This window comes from Strix aluco, chromosome 2, assembly GCF_031877795.1.
Source record: "Strix aluco isolate bStrAlu1 chromosome 2, bStrAlu1.hap1, whole genome shotgun sequence".
In the NCBI taxonomy this organism is placed as follows: Eukaryota; Metazoa; Chordata; class Aves; order Strigiformes; family Strigidae; genus Strix; species Strix aluco.
In genome coordinates this window covers 90,303,506-90,324,244 of record NC_133932.1, presented here as the reverse complement: position 1 = coordinate 90,324,244, position 20,739 = coordinate 90,303,506, and positions in this window count along the sequence as shown.

Below are 20,739 nucleotides of genomic sequence, written 5' to 3'. Positions count from 1 at the left end.
GTCCATTAACAACTAAAATACATGACCACATGACATCATGCTGTAACATGAATGCATTCATGATGTCACATGACTGTGAGCATACTCCCAAATCCCTGTCACTCTGTGATTATGTTCCATATGAGAGAACTTCTGAGAACCTTCAGAGCATGCTGTTCAGCTCAGATCTGATGTCCAGTTAGAGTAGGGTTTGACCTGATAGTTGAACTAATTAAATGATTTGCTGCTAAGAAAGGAAAACCTGTTTTGTCCCGTCCTCCACCATCAGTCATAGGTTCTTCTCCTCTCTCTTTAGTATCGGGTCTAGCGATCGTGTGGGTGCAGTGTGAGTCAATTCAGGAGGCTGGCCCACTGTGCTGATCTTTAGGTGAGGCTGCTTAACATCTTCAGCATAAACTCATCTCTCCAGAAATGCTTCCCTACAGTTTGTCCATAAAAGGAATATAGGGTAAGGAGATGATAAACTCAGGTATAATGTCTGCATTATATGTCCAATGATTTGAATTTCACCCTTTTATGACCAACTGGAGAATTATTGCAAATTATCTTGATTACGTACCTTTCTCAGTGAATTCCTCCTCTTCTTTACTGTAGTGAGTATGGCTTAGTAAGTCAAAGAGAATACTGATGCTATGTCCTGGTAAACTGGGAATTGCTAATATTGCCGACAGTGATGGAGGAGGTTTTGAAACTAAACAAAATTTTCTTGCCAATCCTAAATTAAACTTCTGGTAAGACATTCAAAAGGAGAGGAAAGGTCTGTTGCAGGTAGATGTGGCCTGTTAAATACAAGATCTAATAGTGAAAAAGAGATGGGGACCTAAGAATGGCATCTGAGATAGTTACAGGAAATGGGAATGAGAAATCTGATCAAGAGGGAGAGAACTAGGAAGAATAAAGCCCAAGGAAGGACAAAATTTCTTAGTGCTTATCATGTTCTTGGTGCTACTTCTCTTTGAGAGGAATCAGATGGAGGAAAATGGAAGAGCAATGCAAGAACTTGCAGTAGGAACTTGTACATTGGGCATTGTATGACTGTAAACAAACAAGAATGGAAAGTGTGGTAGATGGAAAGAGATAACAGAATACAAGAATGGTTTTCAGCCTAATTTCTCAAGGACAGTAGATAACCATGCTGTGTGTATCTCTGCCTTTCTGTGCTACCTAACAATTTTAGTGAATTTTAATCAAAGTTTAAATTGAAGACTGCTTTCTTGAATACCTGTCTCAAATTCAAGACTCAAATTCCTAAGAAACCTGTCTTCCTTCACTTTGGTTCTTACACAGCCTCTAGTTCTTAGATGTGAAGCTTAGGAGATACTTATGATAGAAAAAGATCCACTTAATTGGTAAAAAAGAGGATGAAAGTAGAGAAGATGAAGAGTAGCTTTAAGGACTATATAGAGGTTAAAAAAAGAAAGCAAGTAGGAAGAATTTGCCCTGTTGTTAAGAACAAGGAAAAAGCAGCAAAGTGAGAGGAGATTAGGAAGAGAGAAATTGTGACATAACATTGACGTTCTCTAAAAAGGTTAGTATTGCCCATGCAGAAGTGATAGACAGTTTTGTAGAGATGACCTTTGGCAAACATATAGCACAATCCAAAGAGGATGGAGAAATAAATACAGCCTGCTTTAAAAGATGGTGAATCAGAAGGAGAAAAACCAAAAATGTAATGATAAAAGACTCTACATGGCAATGTCGTTTTTACCCACAGCCACTCAGCAGTGTGGGAGCAGGAGCACAGGAAGTGAATATTAGGCAAGATGTACATTATATGGAGTTTCCCTTATGAAAATGAAAACATTTCTATCACTCCCTTGAAACTGACTGTAGAATTTAATAGAAAACTATATTCCTGTTACAGCATTTTGCTGGGTGTTTCATATGAACTATAAAAAGCTTATTATTTGCTATTAGTGTTCTTTCTGTGTAAGAGTTTCTGTAGAATCTGTTTACTTTAATCCTAAATTCCAAAGGATTTTTCCATGAAAGATCACTAAAGCATGTTCAGGAAAGAGACACATGCAAACATTGCATTTACTGCTCTCCCGCCCTCAGCTGGGCTACTCTCTTAGGTCTGTTACATGAAATAATATTTTGTGTGTTGCTTATTTATATTGTTCACTGCATGATCTGTTACCTGCTTTCATGAAATGTAGCCTAGTTGCATGAACTTGCCACGTGCCAGCTGAAACTAAAATATATAGCATTGTTTACTCCATTCAGAAATGGATTTAAAACAGAGGAGTCAGGGGTATAATAAAATAAATGACAGAAAGAAATGTATCCTATTTAATGTGGAGATTGACAACAAACTACTTCTTCAGTATTTTTGTCAGAATAACAATTCTTTTTTCTCCTCTTCTCTAAATAGACCTAAGACAGTGTCCCTGATACATAATAAGATGTAAGTGGGGTTTATTCTATTGACTTTTTAAAACAATTCTTAATATTGCTTATAAAATTCTGCCAGAAAGTACTCATTTTAATCATCAGTCAGCATTTTTATTATATTATAATCCTTAATTGATTGACGTTTAATCACAGTCTTTGTATTTTACTATCCCTTGTCTCATAAGAGGCAATTTTCTCTTTACTGTAGTTTAACAGCTGATGAAAAAGATTTAAGGAAACCTATAAACTTAAGATTGGTTAATGGTCCCTTATAAAAGAATATTACACTTCTAGGATCCATTGCACAGATGTGATACTCAATTGTAGAAATGTGCATGGGGTTTATTAAATTACAGCACAAATCTTCAGTCTTCTGAATTATTGTTCATGTTGGTATTGTTAGGCAAATGGGGAGACACATTATTGCTTCCAGTTGTTCGCATTACTGTGGTGTAATACAGTCAGAGACAGCTGGCACATTGCTCTAGGCAAATGCAGAGCTAGAGCAGCTGCAGAGTTCTGGGCCCCAAGTGAAGGTCCAGCACCGCTGAGTCAGTACTGGGTGGCTCATCAAAAGATGTCCAGAAATTAAAAGAAAAAGTTGATTTTTCTCAAAGCTAGTGTGCTGAATTTTGGGCAACTATCATGGCCTTTTTCTGTTTTATATGGAAACCAGTGATCAGTCAAGAGCAATAGCAAAACCATTTGTCCTAGTTGTATTGCAAAGAGTGAACTGCAGATATTGTTGGCTTTACTTATGAAGACACAGAAGATGAGATGTTCTCAGCTGTGGCATGAAGAGTTAATGTTTTCACAAGTTTTGATTTCTACTGAATGATTTTTAAAAATTAATACACAAGTGTAGGTTGCATCTGACCATGTGAGAATGTTGTGTTAAAATCAAATATTTTATGATTTGGGTCATAGATGTTAGATTGTTAGATGCTACATCTGTTCTTCATGGATTTAAAGATCACAAGAAATCATTCAAATAACTAAAATTATCTACTTTGAATTCTTGCATGGCCCAGCTTGCTTTTATTTCATCCAGCACATTCAAATTTCAGCTCAGAGACTTTGATTAAACATATCTTCCAGGAAGGCAATGAAGACTTCCATTGTTCCAAAATTTCACAAGTCCCTTAGTAATTTGTTCAAATAGTTACTGTTAAAAATATTAATCTTATTGTTCAAATAGTTACTGTTAAAAATATTAATCTTATTCCACTTTGAACTGCTGTCAACTCCAGCCTTTGTGTTTCATTGTGGAATGGCAAGAGCTATAGGGAACTCTGAGAGTTTTGTTCCTTTCTAGGCTACTAACAGGAGTGCATTTGCCTTCTGAGAGAGGAATCATCAACTTTAACTTTAAAGGTAACATTCTCTCCCTACTACAGACAAGGGGAAACCTGCCATCAGAGCCATTCAGGGTGCTGGACCAGAGGCAGCACCTTAAAGCCTTCCATTTCCAACCTAGAATTCCTTCTGCTGGACCACAAAGTTGGAAGATGCCTAAACTCTTACCTGCACTTCCTAAAACAGCAAGGACATGTTTTAATTAATGCAGTGTATGCTCTAATTTTAACCCAGATCTGTTCTCATAAAATGATTATTTCTAAAAGACCACATAAATGTTCATGTTCTTAATTTTAAACCGGTGCACATCTCATAATTTGGTTATTTTGCTATACTCCATAATTTCATTTAGAAACATATGATATTTGATTGCTTTTCTGCCTAACTTGGACCATGTGAGCAAACATCTAGAATGGTGGCTTGAAAAAAAGGAGCTGCCAACAAAATCTTGCCAAATCAAATAAAATGCAGGTAATGATGGTGGACTTAAGAAGGAGCAAGGAACAATTAGAATCCTTATGAGAACTCAGTGTGCCCTTGCTTCCATTTAGGATCCAAATTTTAGTGGGTGTTTGGATCCTCCACCAATTTTTGACCATCAGAGTATACAGCAAACTTGCCAATCCTTTTTGTCAGCTGCATCTAGCTAAGAGATTGAAAATTTTTCTTTTGACTGATACTATTGAGATTATTATCTCTGCTTTGGATGCTCTGAGAGCCTTTTGTTGCTGTCTGGTTTAGACTGTGTTACAGTTTAAAGTCATGTGAAGACAAAAGTTAGGACAGCTTCAGAGACAAAATGTAGCAGCTAGTTTTCTGGGTAGGGTTTCTCACTAAAAAAACTATATTGGCAACATGGAGTTTCACAGATGTCCACTGATCTCTGTAGCTTAGTATGTTAAAAATTGTCACGCCTCTAGAACCTGAAAGTAGTTTGAATATGAATTACATGGGTTTTTTCTGTGTGTACCAGTGTTGTTATCTTTGGTCAGCGGTTGATGCCCAAGTTGAATTCTCCCATTTCACAATGGAGGGGTAATCAGGTTCTTTCTGGGGCTCCCTGAGACTCTAAAGCTTCAGCCCCTTTCTTGGCACAAAATAGTCTTATACAGTTATCTCCAAATGACACCTGTTTAATAGCATTCTTTAACAGGGCTGAAGGTATGTTTCCCACAACGATAAAAGGTTGGAAAGGAGTCTCTGTAGGATGCTGCTTGGCTGAGTTCCTGTTGGTATGATTATTTTAATTCTTCTGGGATTTTATTGTATTATTAATGATATGTGAGGGAGTTCAGAGCCTTAGACAGGCATCTTTTTAATTATTTTAATCTAAATGAATTAATTGTGGCTACCCTTAGAAAACCATGTCAGCTCACTACAAGCTTACATGTTGCAAAAACCTTTATCTGGTTCTCATTCACATCATTTCCAAACTACATTTTCCCACGATGTCCACAAGAAATCCAGAATCATAAGAATAAAATACAATAGACTACGGTATCTGCAGGGCCTTCTTTTCTCTATATTTTAAACTGTAAAGTCAAGGCAGCAATTGTCTCTTCTGGTGTCTTTTAGGTCAATAGGTCAGATTATCACCACTTGGGATAGTAAGGTATTATCCTGTTGTTATAATATAAGTTTTATATACTCAGGTCACGCTCTCAGTGAATATCCATATCCATTTGCTGCAGAGTAAATGTGAGCAGTTCTGAAACACTGCTGAAGCAAATCTGCAGATTTCATTGGCGCAAATATTCGCAAATACCCCCTGCCCCTATGCTCTACTCTCTACCCTGCAACAAAACGTTCAACTCTCTGTGAACAAAGACAAAGAGCCAGAGCCATTCAGTTGGTATTTGGCATGTGTGCTATTCAGCAGGTGCGTGTTAAATTGCATTAGACTTAACACCAGGAATCAGATCACTAATTGGGCACCAATGTGAAGATTTTTTCTCATTTGGGACCCGAATTGCAACACTTAGATCCCTTTAGGCAAGACATCACAACCTTCCTATCCCAAAGCAACAGCGCTACCACTTGAGCTAAAGGAGAATCTCTATTAGCTAACAGTAGTAGCACTTACTGTACATCCTGTTTCTAGGCTGCAAGCCACAATAAGGGAAAATCATTATAATCCCTTAGTGATTTATAATCACTGTAATTTTAGGGCTCTGTTTTTTTCTAACTTTTCATTTATTTTTAATTCTGTGTGAGATCGTTTGGATGAAGTAAGCAAAGAGTGTACTGGTTCTCAAAATTCAGACAAAAGAAATTTTCACTTTTTAGGGAGGTTGGAGAAATTAATCATGTTTGATATTTTTCTCTCTCCTTATTTCTTTGCTCCCCTATTCCTACTATTTCAAGACTGTGAAATCTTTTCTCACTGTCCCTCTTTTACAAGCCCCAAAAGGTTGTAAAAAGAATCTGATATTACAATTATAAAAACTGGAAAAATGAGTCTTTTTCCCTCATGAATAACAGTACCTGGGGTGGCAGTTCTTTCTCAAGCTTGTCCATGATGGGTCCTAGGTGTAGTACCTAGGTCCAAGTAGAAGTATTCAGGTCTTTATGAAATCAAACCACCTACTTCTCTACATCTGACAGACTTCCTGTCTTGAAGCACACACAGCTGAAGAATTTAATCTGTTTCACCTCAGCTGTGAGAAGTAGATGGTTATAGACTCCTGTCTGCTGAGAGTTAAATGTCCTGAGCTTCAAATCAGATGTGCTTCTCAAGTAGTTCATGGTCTGTGGACAACAGGAGTACATACATGCATATTATTAAAATCACCCATATCTCTATTCAATCACAGTGCTAGACATAACATCTTTTCACATAAACTGTTGCTACTATTATGGGCAATTCCATATTGTGCTCAGATTTTAATTTCTGAAAGCAACTTGTCATGTGGGACTGTTTCCACATCCCTACACCCCTCTCTAAAATTGCTTCATTCCTTTCTTTAGATACTTCTACAATAGGAATTATATGATACTATGCTTATGTTAGCCAGAGCATAAGACAACACTTCAGATAGAAGGGACTTTATTTAGATAAGGAATTGTGCATATTCTTCATTTAAAATTCTCCAACAGGTTCCCAAGCATGAATACAAATGCTCTGTTGAAACAAGACCATAGAAAGCAGCAGAGACAGATCATTTTTTGATGATTGCCTATTTCCTCATCAATTAATATTTGTATTCAAAACAAATTTTATCATTACTAGTTCTTTCCCTCACTAGATATTCTTCTTGCCAATCTAATTCCTAAGAAGGAGTCCTGCCAGTCAGTAGTAATAATTGAAATTACAGAATTATCCTGTAAGGAATTATTATATTTCAGTTTCCTTCTCTTTCTAACTCAAATGGAAAGGTGGAATTTAAATAATTTCCTAGGAAATCAGGCACTCAGGAAAATATCTGAAGACATTTCATAGAATTTTCATAGAATCATTTAATAGAATCTGAAATTCTATGGAAATATGTAATTTGAAAGTCAAAATGATAGAGATAAAAATTAAGTGATTTTGCTCTGTTGAAGCAAGTGCTTTAATTAGACAACTTCCAGGAAGGGTTTTGGGGAGGTGGGGGGGTAGCTGAGGTTTTTTTCTCAACCAACTAGTTTCTTAGGATAGAAAACTGTTCTATCAGGGACTTTTTTTTCATATTGGTAGTTCTAAATATATTGGCCAGAACAAGGGAAGAAATGAATGCACACAACCAGAGCATGAGTCTTTCGAAGCTAAACACATTTTCGCCTAGCCCAGAGACTACTCCCCTGCTGAACCATTTCTACAGTTTCAGAGAATTTTAGTAGGATTTACTTGTCACTTACTGGCAGCCAGAAATTGACACCTGTTCCAGAGAAGAAAATTAGAAGAAATTCCATTAAAAAAATGTGTAAGGTGGTATTATTTCCTCCTGTTGACCGCAAAGTCCTTCACAGAAACTTCCCTAGCTCTGAAAGCCCAGCCGTTTCTCCTTGCAGCACATTCATCATCAAATGCTGTTGCATAAACAGAACATAGAGTCATTCTCTGAATACATCATTTCTCCCACTCATTATTGATGAGTTAAAGGTTATCAATAACTCAAGGAAATACAATAAATCATCTGTCTTTTGTCAGACTATTATATATTCTTTGTATGTCCTGTAGTTAAAACTAATTTCTGAGGCTTGCTTGCTGTGATTTTAACTTCCGTTATAACACTGTTACATACAATGAATTGAAGAAAAAGACTACAAACAACCCAGCTTTGGTCTAGTCACTTCATTCTTCAGAAAAAATAGCTAAGCCCACAATGGCATTTGATTTAAAAAAAAGAAAATATATCTGAACTCCCATTTTTGCCAGACTAATAAACTGAGATTACGTAATTCATTTAATATATAGACGCTTATAGTGGATATCTACATATGAGCACATGAGTGAAGGAAATATGGACTCCTAAACTGCAGTTTATCAGTGCTACTGTGTATGTCTGTATTATGAGGAGAGAAATCTTCTTAAAACAGGATTATTAAGAGGATCCGGCCCAGGATCCTGGGTGGTCTGGCTTGCAATATTCCATGTCTGGTGAGATGAATCCCTGACCTACAGACAGTGCAAGCCGTAGCTGGAAGGAAAGCAAATTACCCCTTACAGCAGACACATGTGTTTCAGGTAGTAAAAGTTTTGTGAAATCACTTACATTTAGTAAAATAAAACCTGACACATATTTTGAAGAACTACTCAGTATTTCTTTTCTGTTGTTATTTTCCTGTGATATTAGGTGAAATAAGTTCTTCCCAGAGACACTCATCTTATTCCTTGTTAGCAGAATGTTTTCTAGTTATTGCAAATGTCTTTCCTTTCAAATCTCTACCTCCTCTTCTTCTTCAGTATTTTGATATCAGAAGAGGATCATAGAATCACAGAATGGTTGAGTTGGAAGGGACCTTAAAGATCATCTCGTTCCAACCCCCCTGCCATGGGCACGGACACTTTCCACTAGACCAGGTTGCTCAAAGCCCCATCCAACCTGGCCTTGAACACTTCCAGAGAGGGGGCATCAACAGCTTCTCAGGGAAACCTGTTCCAGTGCCTCACCATCCTCACAATGAAGAACTTCTTCCTAATATCTAATCTAAATATACCCTCTTTCAATATAAAACCATCACCCCTCATCCTATCCCTACACTCCCTGAGAAAGAGCCCCTCCCCATCTTTCCTGTAAGTTCCCTTTATGTACTGGAAAGTAAACATAAGTTGCCCCAGAGCCTTCTCTTCTCCAGGCTGAACAACTGAAACCCTCTCAGTCTGTCTTCCTAGGAGAGATGCTTCAGTCCCCCCAATTATTTTTGTGGCCCTCCTCTGGACCTGTTCGAGCATGTCTATGTCCTTGTTATACTGGGGGCCCCAGAGCTTAATACAGTACTCCAGGTGGGGTCTCATGAGAGCAGAATAGAGGAGAAGAATCACCTCCCTTGACCTACTGGCCAAACCTTTTGATGTAGCCCAGGATGCGATGGGCTTTCTGGGCTGAAAGCACACATTGCCAGGTCATAGTCAGTTTTCCATCCACCAATACCTCCAAGTCCTTCTCCGCAGGACTGCTCTCAATCCATTCTCTGTCCAGCCTGTATTTGTGCTAGGGATTGCCCTGACCCATGTGCAGGACCTGGCACTTGTTGAACTTGAAGAGGATTTCACCACCTCACCTCTCAAGCCTGTCAAGGTCCCTCTGGATGCCATCCCTTCCCTCCAGTGTGTTGACTGCACCACGCAGCTTGGCATCGTTGGCAAACTTGCTGAGGGTGCACTCAATCCCACTGTCCATGTTGCCAGCAAAGATGTTAAACAGTGCTGGTTCCAATAGTGACCTCTGAGAAACGCCAGTCATCACTGCTCTCCACTTGAACACCGAGCCATTGACTGCAACTCTTTGAGTGTGACCATGCAGCCAATTCCCTGTCCACCGAGTGGTCCATCCATCAAATCTATGTCTCTCCAATTCAGAGACAAGGATGTCATGCAGGACAGTGTCCAATGCTTTGCACAAGTCCAGGTAGTTGATGTCAGTTGCTCTGAATGGCAGTAGATGTTCTTTGAATGATGAAAAACGAGGACATGGTTTTATAAAAGCCTATGTTCATTACAACATGAAAAACCTGGACGTATCTAACATATGCATTGTCTGCTGCTGGTAGTTGTACTCTACTAAAGCCTTTGAAAGCCTACTTTGGTGCAAACATAGAAGTGATCTTATGCAAAGTGAACCTGTGTGCTTTGCCCTGCACATCTGTCCCAGTGCTTTGCTGGATTGGGACCACAGCATGTAATTTCAGCTGCTGACATGCTGAGTTGAAAACACTAGCCACCTTAGAATTTTTTGTTTCTGTGCCTCTTAACAGAGAAGAAAAGAAGTATTAAAATCAAGGAGCAGGCACATGCAGTAAGGAGATGCATGTATTACAGAGGTGGAACTGAGACAGGGTAAAATCCCGCTGTGCTTGTCCTTTTTGTGATACATGTGGAGAAGCTATGTTAAATCAGTAAAGTGAGGAATAATTAATGTTATTTTGTAGGGGATAACTAAAGCAATATCACTGCAACCTCAAATTGCACAGAAAACCAACTGTGTAGGAGATAAATGAATGTCTTCCTATGCTCTTCTCAAAGAATGGAGCAGTTTTGACAACTCATCTTCACTTTCAAATGTCACTAATTATTTAGGAGGAGGGATTGTTTGTTTTTTATTGCCCAAGAAGAGCTGTTTTGCAAGGCTTGGATGCTGGAAGCGTTGTAAAAATGTGAATCCCACTTTATAGTACATCAAAACATCCCTTCCAAAACATACTTCTCTATTTGTGTGGGGTTCTACATCACATGTCTAATAGTGGTGTTTTCTGTATTTCTCAGAAGAAATTGTACATTGTAATTTCTGTCCCCAAAGTTATTTCATACGTCTGTTTGTTGTATATGTTTGAATGCACCCCTTCCACAGCAAAGATATTTTTTTCTGATGAGTATCTTCTTGTATTTGGTCTCAGTCAAAGCCTTTCCTCCTAAAACCAACTGTGAACCACCAAAAATATTAATGTGAAAGTCAGCAGTATTACACAAAAGTCATTGTTTCATAAAAGAAAAGAGAGGTTAACTTTAATAATTTAAGACTTTCTCTAAATTAACAAAGAGGAAGTGGACAATGTAACCGTACTGTATCTAGGTGGATGCCAAGTGTCACTCAAGTTTCAAAATTCAACATTACATATTGCCATCATTACATACAGCCTCATGTGCCCAGAGCAAGATGTTAAGGCTCATAGCTGCAGCTTTGAGGATGATGAGCTTTTGTGTCAGACTATACTAGATAACTGGACACATCCCTGTACAATGCAAGCAAAACCAGCCATTTGGAAACTAATGCTGTTTTAACAAGGAGTCTTGTGGTCAAGGAGGGATGGAGGTAATTACCATACACTGAATCCAAATATGGGTTTATTTTCCTAAAGAGACAAAGGAATAGGAAGAGTGTTGGCAGAGGAGAATTTTCTGAGTGCATGTGAGCCTGTTCTTAACCCTCAACCTTAGTTAGCTTGCGTGTCTCTACCCATAACTCCAGAACTTCTCCAATGCAATGGAGATGCAGGGGGCTGGGAAGGACAAAGCCATGACAGGCATCTCAGAATCATCCCAAGTTTTCTTTTTCATTGCTTAATCCATACACCTATGAAGGAGCAGCAATATGGGAAATTATAGTCATACAGTCAACATGTTACAGCAGTGCTAAAAGATTAACTTTTCATTCAGTGTGTAAAAACACATTATGATAACTGGCATTTTCTTAGTTGTAAAAGACATTGGTACTATTGAGTATAAGGCACATGCACAAGCCAAAATTAAGTCGCCTTGCAAATAATGTTGCTGTTGTATCAACAAGAATTTGGCATTCGTTATTGATTGACAATGTGCCATCGAATTATAGGTTCTTTACCTAAGTTTAGTACAGATTGTCTAGTGCCAGCTTGGAATATTTTGCCAAGAGATCAGGTCACAGAGATAAAAGTATAATGGTTTAGGAGAAAAAAGTATTGTGCCTTGTTCAAAAATATTATGGGCCAGAGATTTGTTGTTAGAGATGAAGATATGAACGGCTCACTTTTTGGGGAGCTAGCCATATCCCCACTTTCTGAAATGGAGTCTCAGTGGTGACTGTCTGTCTGCACTGAGCAGACAAAGGTAGGAAAATAGCAGGCAGGATGGCAGCCTCCCCCACTGGTTTTCTGCTCTTCAAGGACATGTACTTGGAAACTCTGAGGCAGGGAGCCAGTTTTCCATTTCAGCTTTATGTGCTGCTCACTCAGTGCACATAGTTTTTAAATGCAGGTCTCCACCTTGTCTGAAGGGCAGTAATTAAGTGGGGTTTTGGTTGCCCCAGGCAGCCAGATAATAGGAACTTTCCTATCTTGATGAGCGGTCCCAGAGGATATGTCCTTTTGGTACCTCCTGATTTGACTGCTGCAATGCACTTGATATGGGGCAACCTTGAAAACTGCTCAGAAACGCCAGCTTCTGTGGCAGGTGGTGATCTGCTTGCTAAGCCATGTACCACATGCAGGCGATTTTTAGCTGGTTTTGGTCTGAGTTGTTCAAGGGACTACCTGCCTCCTTTGTCCCCGCACCAGCAACTGGTTAAGGATGTTCCTAACAATCTTCAGATTTGGATTTATAGGAGGTGGTAAAAGGAAGAGAAAGCACATCTCTGCTGAGAGATGGTTTTTGACTGGTCCAAAGGTGCAAGACTTCATCTATTTCATGAGGTTCATTGCTTCACTGGTTCAGCATAGCTCAATAACTTCTTCATTAGGATAATGTATTAACTCCAGCTTTCTAGGCACATGTTTTTTGGCAGCTATAGATTTGCAAGGAGCAATTATTTTCTGTATTGATTGTTCTTATTTTTAATTATGTTAAATTGTGTTAATTGACCTGGAGATTATGAGATTATACTAATTGCACAGTGTATACATACATACAAAAATAAATTTCTAGTGAGAAAACTAAAGGACAGCACTACTTGAAAAACTGGCCAGCTAATTTTGAGGAGGCAGTGTCAGAAAGATTTGGTGACCTATGAGGCTTCAATTAGTTTAACTTTGCATATGCATGGGCATCTTGCCCAAACATCTGAAGACAAAAAGAATAGGTAAAATAGTAATTTTTAAAATGAATTCTTCCTTGGCATATTTAATCCTCGCAAGTGGTTGGACCTGATGATCTCCTGAGGTGTCTTCCAGCCTCCACAGTTGCACACTCTCATGGCTCAGACAAATGTGGTCTGAGAACTCAGTCTGAACTTCTTTGGCCCGACATCAGATGTTAAACAAAACTTCATCTGCTATCAAGATCTTCATCCCTCTAATGCTGTTGGTCTGACACAAGAGTAGAGTAATGAAAGGGGAGAGACCTGCCAATGTTGACACAATCTTACATCTTATTAGGTTAAGAATCTAGTTCATTTTCTGGCAATAAAGAAAAATACCATCTCTGTAGTCAAAAGTTTGCCAGTGAACCCAGAGTTACACATCTGCATGGCTGATAATTAAAGGTTATCAACAGTGATTGTAGTGAATTTGAAGATGCTACTGCAAGACATTAAGAATCCTAGTATTTTTCATTGAAACTTTTTTAAAATCTGTTTCACTGAAGCCCGAACATTTCACAGAAATTTTTGTCCAATAAGTTCAATAAGGGTGTTTTTCAGCAGCAGTTTGAATTCTGTATTAAAACAAAAGGGAGAGAAGGAACCTGAATTTTCCAAGGAACAAAGACAGGAAAGACTCAGCTCAGTTTATTCCTTAGCTTCATTTAGTTAATCTGGTTTCTTATCTGGGTTTTTTTTCCTCTTTTTTTTTTTTTTTTTTTAAAATAAAAAATGTCCAATTGCTTTCATTTCACAGTTTGAACCCTCAAGATTTATTCACAAAGCACAAGAGATGTTTTCCACATGGAGTTGCTTGAGGGATTATAAGGAAAAAAAATGGTACTTTACTCCAATTAAGCCAAGCAGAGCAGAAGATAAAGGACTTCTGAATATCTGACTTAGTGCTTCATACTTTTAAACGGTCCCTCTCAACAGGCTGTAGAGAAGAAAAAAACCACTTTACAAGGTATAAATGTAAGATTTTCTCTAATTGAGTGAGTGAGACAGAGGTCTGAAAGTGCATAACTCACTTGGGCTGTTACATTATGTAGGAGTTCTTATGCTTTTTCTTTCTAAAAGGCACATATGCCAGGCATTTCAAGACAAAAATTTCAGACTGATTTTTGTATGTTTACAATTAAGTTATATTTAAAAATGAAAATTTTTAGATCTCTAACAGATCCAGTAGCTGTGAAAATAAGTGTGTAAAACAATTTTGTAAGACAATTTTTAAATATCTTAGGTCAATATTTGTACTTGATTATGAGTACTTCAATTTGATTTAAGATCTAAAGTAAGCCATCTGTGTTTTCACCTGTTTTTCTTTCCAGAGTTAAGTTTTACTAATCTTGCTAGTTTTGTATGTGAGGCTATACGAAGAGTAGAAGTAAATTTTTCCAATCTTTCAACATACCATTCCATTAGCAGAGTTGATTAAAATACAGCATATATGTAATTGCCAACTAATATGATGGATAAGTTAACTAAAATTTCAGCATTTAATTTTAAAATCCAGCCATGTGTTTTTAGTTCAGCAACACGAAAAAATGATGAAAAAAACCTATAATTCATTTGCTTCCCCCCACTTTCAACAACTGCAGGAAGGAAAGCTATACTAGAAAATCTCAGAAATATCTATGAAATGGTTTGTGTTTGTTTTGGTTTGCTTTATTTTTTAAGATGAGACTTTTGTTTCCCATGTTTCTAAACAAAAGGGCAGCCCAAGAACCGGTGAAATGTGATTCAATTTTCCTTTTGAGCACTCTCTGTTTGGTTAGTGTCTATGATAGTAGTCTTGGTCTGTGTCTAGTCTATACAGATAACTAGCAACAATGCTGGTGACTATTGCCTGTGCTACCTGTTAGCTGAGTAGAGAAATAACAAAGCAGATGTTTCTCTAAAGTCTCTTTATTAACTTTCTCCCATTGTAATGAAAAGCAATATTTGATCACATTTTTTTTCCTATGTTTGAAAGCATTTCAGTCCAAGGTTTGGCTCTGTGCTGAACTCAGTGTAAAGAAGTCCTCCAGCAGCACTATGCAGGTCTTACTTTGAAGCCAGGGAAGCTGCAGAGCAACACTGGACCCCTGAGCTTCACGCTTGTGCTGTGTCTCCTCTGTCCCCATGTGGATAATATTCTCTGCCTGATTTCAGGCAGACCTGGCTGTGCCAAGAGCCTGGGCAGAAAGCATAAGTGCCAATGAAAGACTCAGAAGCTTCTCTTGTTGAGAAGACATAATAATATCTGAAGATAAAAATGCTGAAACTCAAAGAGGCATCCCTCTAACTCTTTTAATGGATTAAAAAAAAAAAAAAGAAAAATCTAGAGGAATGATATAAACTCCTCTCGCTGTAGATTAACTCTGTAACTGAGTTATTGTGTTGCATTCTCATTCCTTTCAGAATAATGTAATAAAGCATACACACTTATCAAATCACAGAAGTGGAGTTAAAGAAATCAAATTCACAGACAAAATGAAGTAGCCATTCCCTGAACTAAGTTTGTCTTACATAGAAGTAATCCAGTATTTTATTGAAAGGCAATTTATCAGTAAATTAAAGGATCCCTATTTCTATAGGAAATAAGACTAGGCCATTAAGCAGTCAACCCAATTTATTTTTAAATAGCACCCGTCATGCAAAACTTCCAAAGATAAGTCAAGAGTGAGCTATGGATGCATTTTTACATCCCAGTCAGTGCAGGAAGTTTTCAGGGAAACAGGCGAATGAAACTGATTGCGAGTTTTATGAATCAGTCCTGGTATGTTCTGGGAATACTTGAGACCTGAGAAAGGTAACAACTGTGTTACCCTGAAGAGAGACCTCTTAGCTTAACAGGATGACATAATCTATATACAACAGATAGCATAGCAGCTCCCTCACAAAATAGGCCCCTTATTTGAAGTATACAAAATGGAACAAATTGATAGCGAGTGGCTCTATGACTACATCTAACCATTTAGTTAATGCAAAATTCCCACTGACTTCAGAAGTCCAGAATAAAAGATAGCAGGACTCTTTTAGCAATGAAAGACAATGTTGATTATTTTCCTCTGGGAAAAAAAGAAAAAAATCACTAATCTAAGTACTGGAAACTAAGGAAAAAATAACACAATGCATTCAAACATTAATACTGCAACCCAAATATATGGTACTGCTAAAACAAGTGACTTTCATGGCGATGTAATAAGGAGCCATCAGAAAAGACAGAATTGTGACCGGCACGAACGGCAGGTCTGATCGTCTGTAACCCGAGAACACCGATAACATCTTCTCTTGCAAATAAAACTGCTTTTTGTGCGCAGCAGCGGAGCTGACAGGCCTCAATCAATGTAGAGATTATGCCACCTTCTGGTCGTCACACAGATGACAGCGCCTTGTATTTGTAGACCTATCCATTCATCAACAGTTTATGTAAAACTTGCTTTGTAGGCACGAAAAGGCTTGCCACAAGTGCTATGCTCTTTCTATGCTCTTTCTTTTTTCCTTTTCATAAATGTCCTTTAGTGACCACTTCCAGCTAAATGCCTCATATCACTGCAGCATAGTGGATAGTACAATGTAAGGCACTGTCCTTTTTAGGAAGGGGAAAGAAATGGGATCTTTTTTTTTTTTTTTTTTTTTTTTTTTTAGTTCAACTGATATATCGCTAATTTCCATGAAATTCTTAAGTTTGGGGATGCATACCTAACGGACCATTAGCATAGCATCTGTTTCTTATATTCAAGTTGACTAAACTGGAAGAATTTGTTATGACTGCATAATTTGGCAATCCTGCTCTGCTAATCCCTGCACAACTGTTAAATATATATTTCTTCTCAAATTCCAGGTTAGGTAAATTCCATTTTAGCTGCCTAATTTTCCATGACTATTCTCTAAGTCAGCTAATAAGTATTGTTTGCTAGAAACAGCAGGAAAGAACAGTTGATGTATTTTTTCTTAGAACAAAATGCATTTTTTTTTTTCTAAGTCAAATTACTTTAAAAAATCACATTGGTTTAAATTATGTGTTCTGCTAAGTAACCATAAGACACAGTAGACTGTGGTACATATTTCCTTCCCAAAGCAGAAATCTAAGGCTGAATTATTCAGAAAACTTCTTAGGGACAAATACTCCTCCTCATTTCAGTCTCATGGATTACATGACAGAAGAGATTCTTTATGCGTCCTTTCAAATAGGAGCCAGATCAGACCTACAACGGAAAGCCCTATGGATCTTCCTTTCTCTTGATTTCCTTTTTTCCATGCCGCCAGGCTCCTCAAATTCTACCTATTCTTATGCTGATATCAACCAGTCAGTTTAAAAAAGTTCCTCTGTCGGTCTTGATCACCTTTTCTGCTATCATTGCTGCTTTTTGAGATAAGTTAGGACCCCCTAGGGAAACACTGTACCTATGCATGTTACCACTAATTGACTTCCACATCGCTTTCTAGAACTGCTGCCTTCAGCCCTCTACTCTTATGGGTAAGGACTGTGTGAATGGATTGTTATTAACTCGCCTCCTAGCCAATACAGGCAGGAGATCTAAATAAAACTCAAATATTTAAATCCACTTGGGTAATTTGGATTGCATACTCTCAATGTAAGTTCCCAAAACACATCTTTACAGTACTTATTTCTCATTTATTTACCATCCTTCTTCTTTGGACCTTAATAATGTAAGACAAAAAATTGGTCTGATTTGTACAGTTGTGAAACATAGTCATTGTTTTCAATTATTTTTCACGTTATAGTCTCTGATCATTTATTTTTTATGCTTAGTTATGCTAATTAGGTTAAAAGCCTCTAGTTGTAAGTATTTTTCTTTCACAGTGTTTGAAAGTTATTTTATATAGGCTGTGACAATCCATGTGTTTATAAATTAACAGGATATAATATTCTAAAAGGTCTAGCCAGTGGAGAATAAAACAATAATGGTAGGTATTTTTAAATTTCTTTTCAGTGGAAAAAAACCCTGTAAGTACAGAATGGAATTTGCATAACCGGCAATTAATGAATTACTTGAGTAGAGTAGCAAACTAAATACTGAAAAAATATTTAAATAACACATTTATCACTTTGATTAGACTTTTAAAATTTTTCTTACTGAATCACATAGTCACATGAATGACTCTTTCAGGCACTGTTCCAGAAAATACATCAGTGAAGAAATAATTCTAGCTTTTATCATAATTTAGGTGAAATTTGCACACAAAAAGATACTTCCTGCTCAGGAAAAAATTGAATCCCATAAAGAAGATATTAACTTGTAAATGATTTGGTAACAAAGAAGATTACATATGAATGATGGTAACCCAGTGTTATGCATTTTTTTTGTGTGTCCCTAGCCAAGGTAGAGAGGTTTGCTGAGATAACTGGAAATTGTAGCATAGGTGTGCACAATCCTAAATTTTATTTAGAGCTCAGCCTTGTATTAATACAAAGCCAGGTCACTTGAAGATCTGCCTGGAATTTACTTAAAACAAGAGATAGTGTCCAAGGTCATTTAAGATGAAGAATCATAGCAAAAGTCAGAACTTCCCAGTGAATACACTTCTGTTATGATTTTGAATACAGGATCAGGCTCTGCACACTTGCCCTGAAGTGTTTTGTTTATGGTTACCTGAGCTCCAACACAAGCTTGATGGATCTATAGTTATCTTAAACCAAACAGTATAATCACAGAATCATTCAGATTGGAAAAGACCCTTGGGATCATCGAGTCCAACCATCAGCCCTACTCTACAAAGTTCTCCCCTAATGAATCATGATGTGCCCATTTTTAAGAACGCATAATCAGAATGAAATACAAAGCATAAAAAGATAAACACAGGGGTACAAAGTGTCCATTCTGCTCACATAGTGTGTAAGTGCTGCCATTTAGTAGAAGGTGAATAATTAGGTCAGATGTGTTCACTTAACCTCACATTCTTTGATCTTATATTTTAGTGGCAAAATGACACCCAACTGCATCTTCAAAATAGCAGCGAAGTCTTCCCAAAAAGGAGTGAAATAGATTAAATGAATTTTTTCAGGAATTTTGTTTCTGCTGTTCTCAGATTGCACAGTCTGAGACGTTGCGTACCTCTCAGGGACGTGCCTGTGACTCCAACTTTCATTTCCATTGGTACATCTCTCTTTGTATGTGGAGTTGGATTTTTTTCTCTATACATATATTGAAATGAAACTTACTGTGCCAAGTGAGTTAGAAGGTGGTGGTGCATGGTTACTGGAACTGAGAGAAGGCTATCCAGTGATGTTTATGAGGCCAGGAGCAGGCCTTCTTCAATCTGCCTAAGAATGCATCTTTGAGCATCATGCAGGACTTCTCTTAAGGTAAAGGAGAAAATTTTCAGGATGAAAAGGAGGAATCAACTCATGAATCTTGAGTCATTTGGGATGACACTGGAAGTAGCAAAAGAACTCAGTACTCTAGACTTAGTCAGTCTTGTATTTGTTACAGTTAAAATAAATACACAGTGGAAAAAACAACTACAAAATCCCCAGCATGACAAAAGACTTTATTGTCAGTTTTCCATCATAAGTAAGTGAGCTACCATGGTGCAATGCTATAGAAAGGTAAAGAATGCCTACATTGATTATCTTTGTTTTATCTCATCTTTTTTTCTTAAAACTCAAATAATTCACTTTTTTTTTTTTCAAGTTAAAGAAAAAAATGCTCTGTCATTATTTTTAGTTTTCCATATGATCCATGACATTTGACAGAGCGCCACAAGGAAAGGCCAGAAAGCACGCAGGGATTAATGACACTTTTGCCAAGTGATGAATTCTGCGGGCCTGGAAACCTGGCATTTTGCATTCTGTCAAGATCAGAGTCGTTTTTAAGCTGTTTAAGTTGTGATTATTTTCTCACATCTGTTTCCTTGAAAACTAATTGTAGATCTGAAGTTGCTGTTTTTAAATAATTCATAAAAACATAAATCCAGAGGAAAGTGGCAAAGGTATACAGGAACCCAGTGAAGTACAAAGAAAAGGGTCAAGTCAGCTGTAGTTATCTGAGCAGTTCTCCTACTCCTGAAGTACTTAATTAGGCCTGTCTGACTGTTTGGCCCTGGGTTGATTTTTTCTTTCAAGAGAGCTGTTGACCTGATGGTATATTAAAACACACTCAGCTGTAGCTTCAAAATGGTTCCTGAAAACATTTGTAAATGCTGTTGTTTTGGCAATAGGCATAAAAAAATGTAGACCAGCTAGTGAAACTCATACATTTATAATTTTTTTTTTCATGTTACTGAAGAGCATTTTAGCTCTACCAATTACACAGATCAGCTAGACAACATCATTTAATGTAGGCAACAAAATGCCCAGAAGATCCTTATCTATGAAAACAAGAGCTTCTACAAGTTTTGGAGGGTCTCCCAACCAGGCAATTAATTGAACTAATTCAACTAAGCCTCTGTAAAGTTTATAGCTTCTGGAATTATTGCTGAGCTTACAGAAGCATTTTAAAGATTACATCCTCAAAACTTCTAGATCAATTATTTTACAGTAGGAGTAGATCTCTTGTTTTAAAATGTCTCTTTGTGCTGATCTATCATTTTTCCTAATATAGGCTATTTTTGCAGAACTAATTAGTAACTTATGCCCTGGAGAAAATTCTGTCTGCTGGTTTGTCCTCTTCTTAGAAAAAAGAATTTTTGCACTTTTATTCACAGGAACAAACTCATCTTCTGTGAAGATAAGACATTAGAAGAAAGAATTAAAAGGGAAAAACCCCAGCCCAGCCTCAACAGCTGCAGCTACAGCTGTTTTGAGAGGGGAAAGGGTTTTATCTTTTGCTTGTTTGTTAGTCCAAGGCTC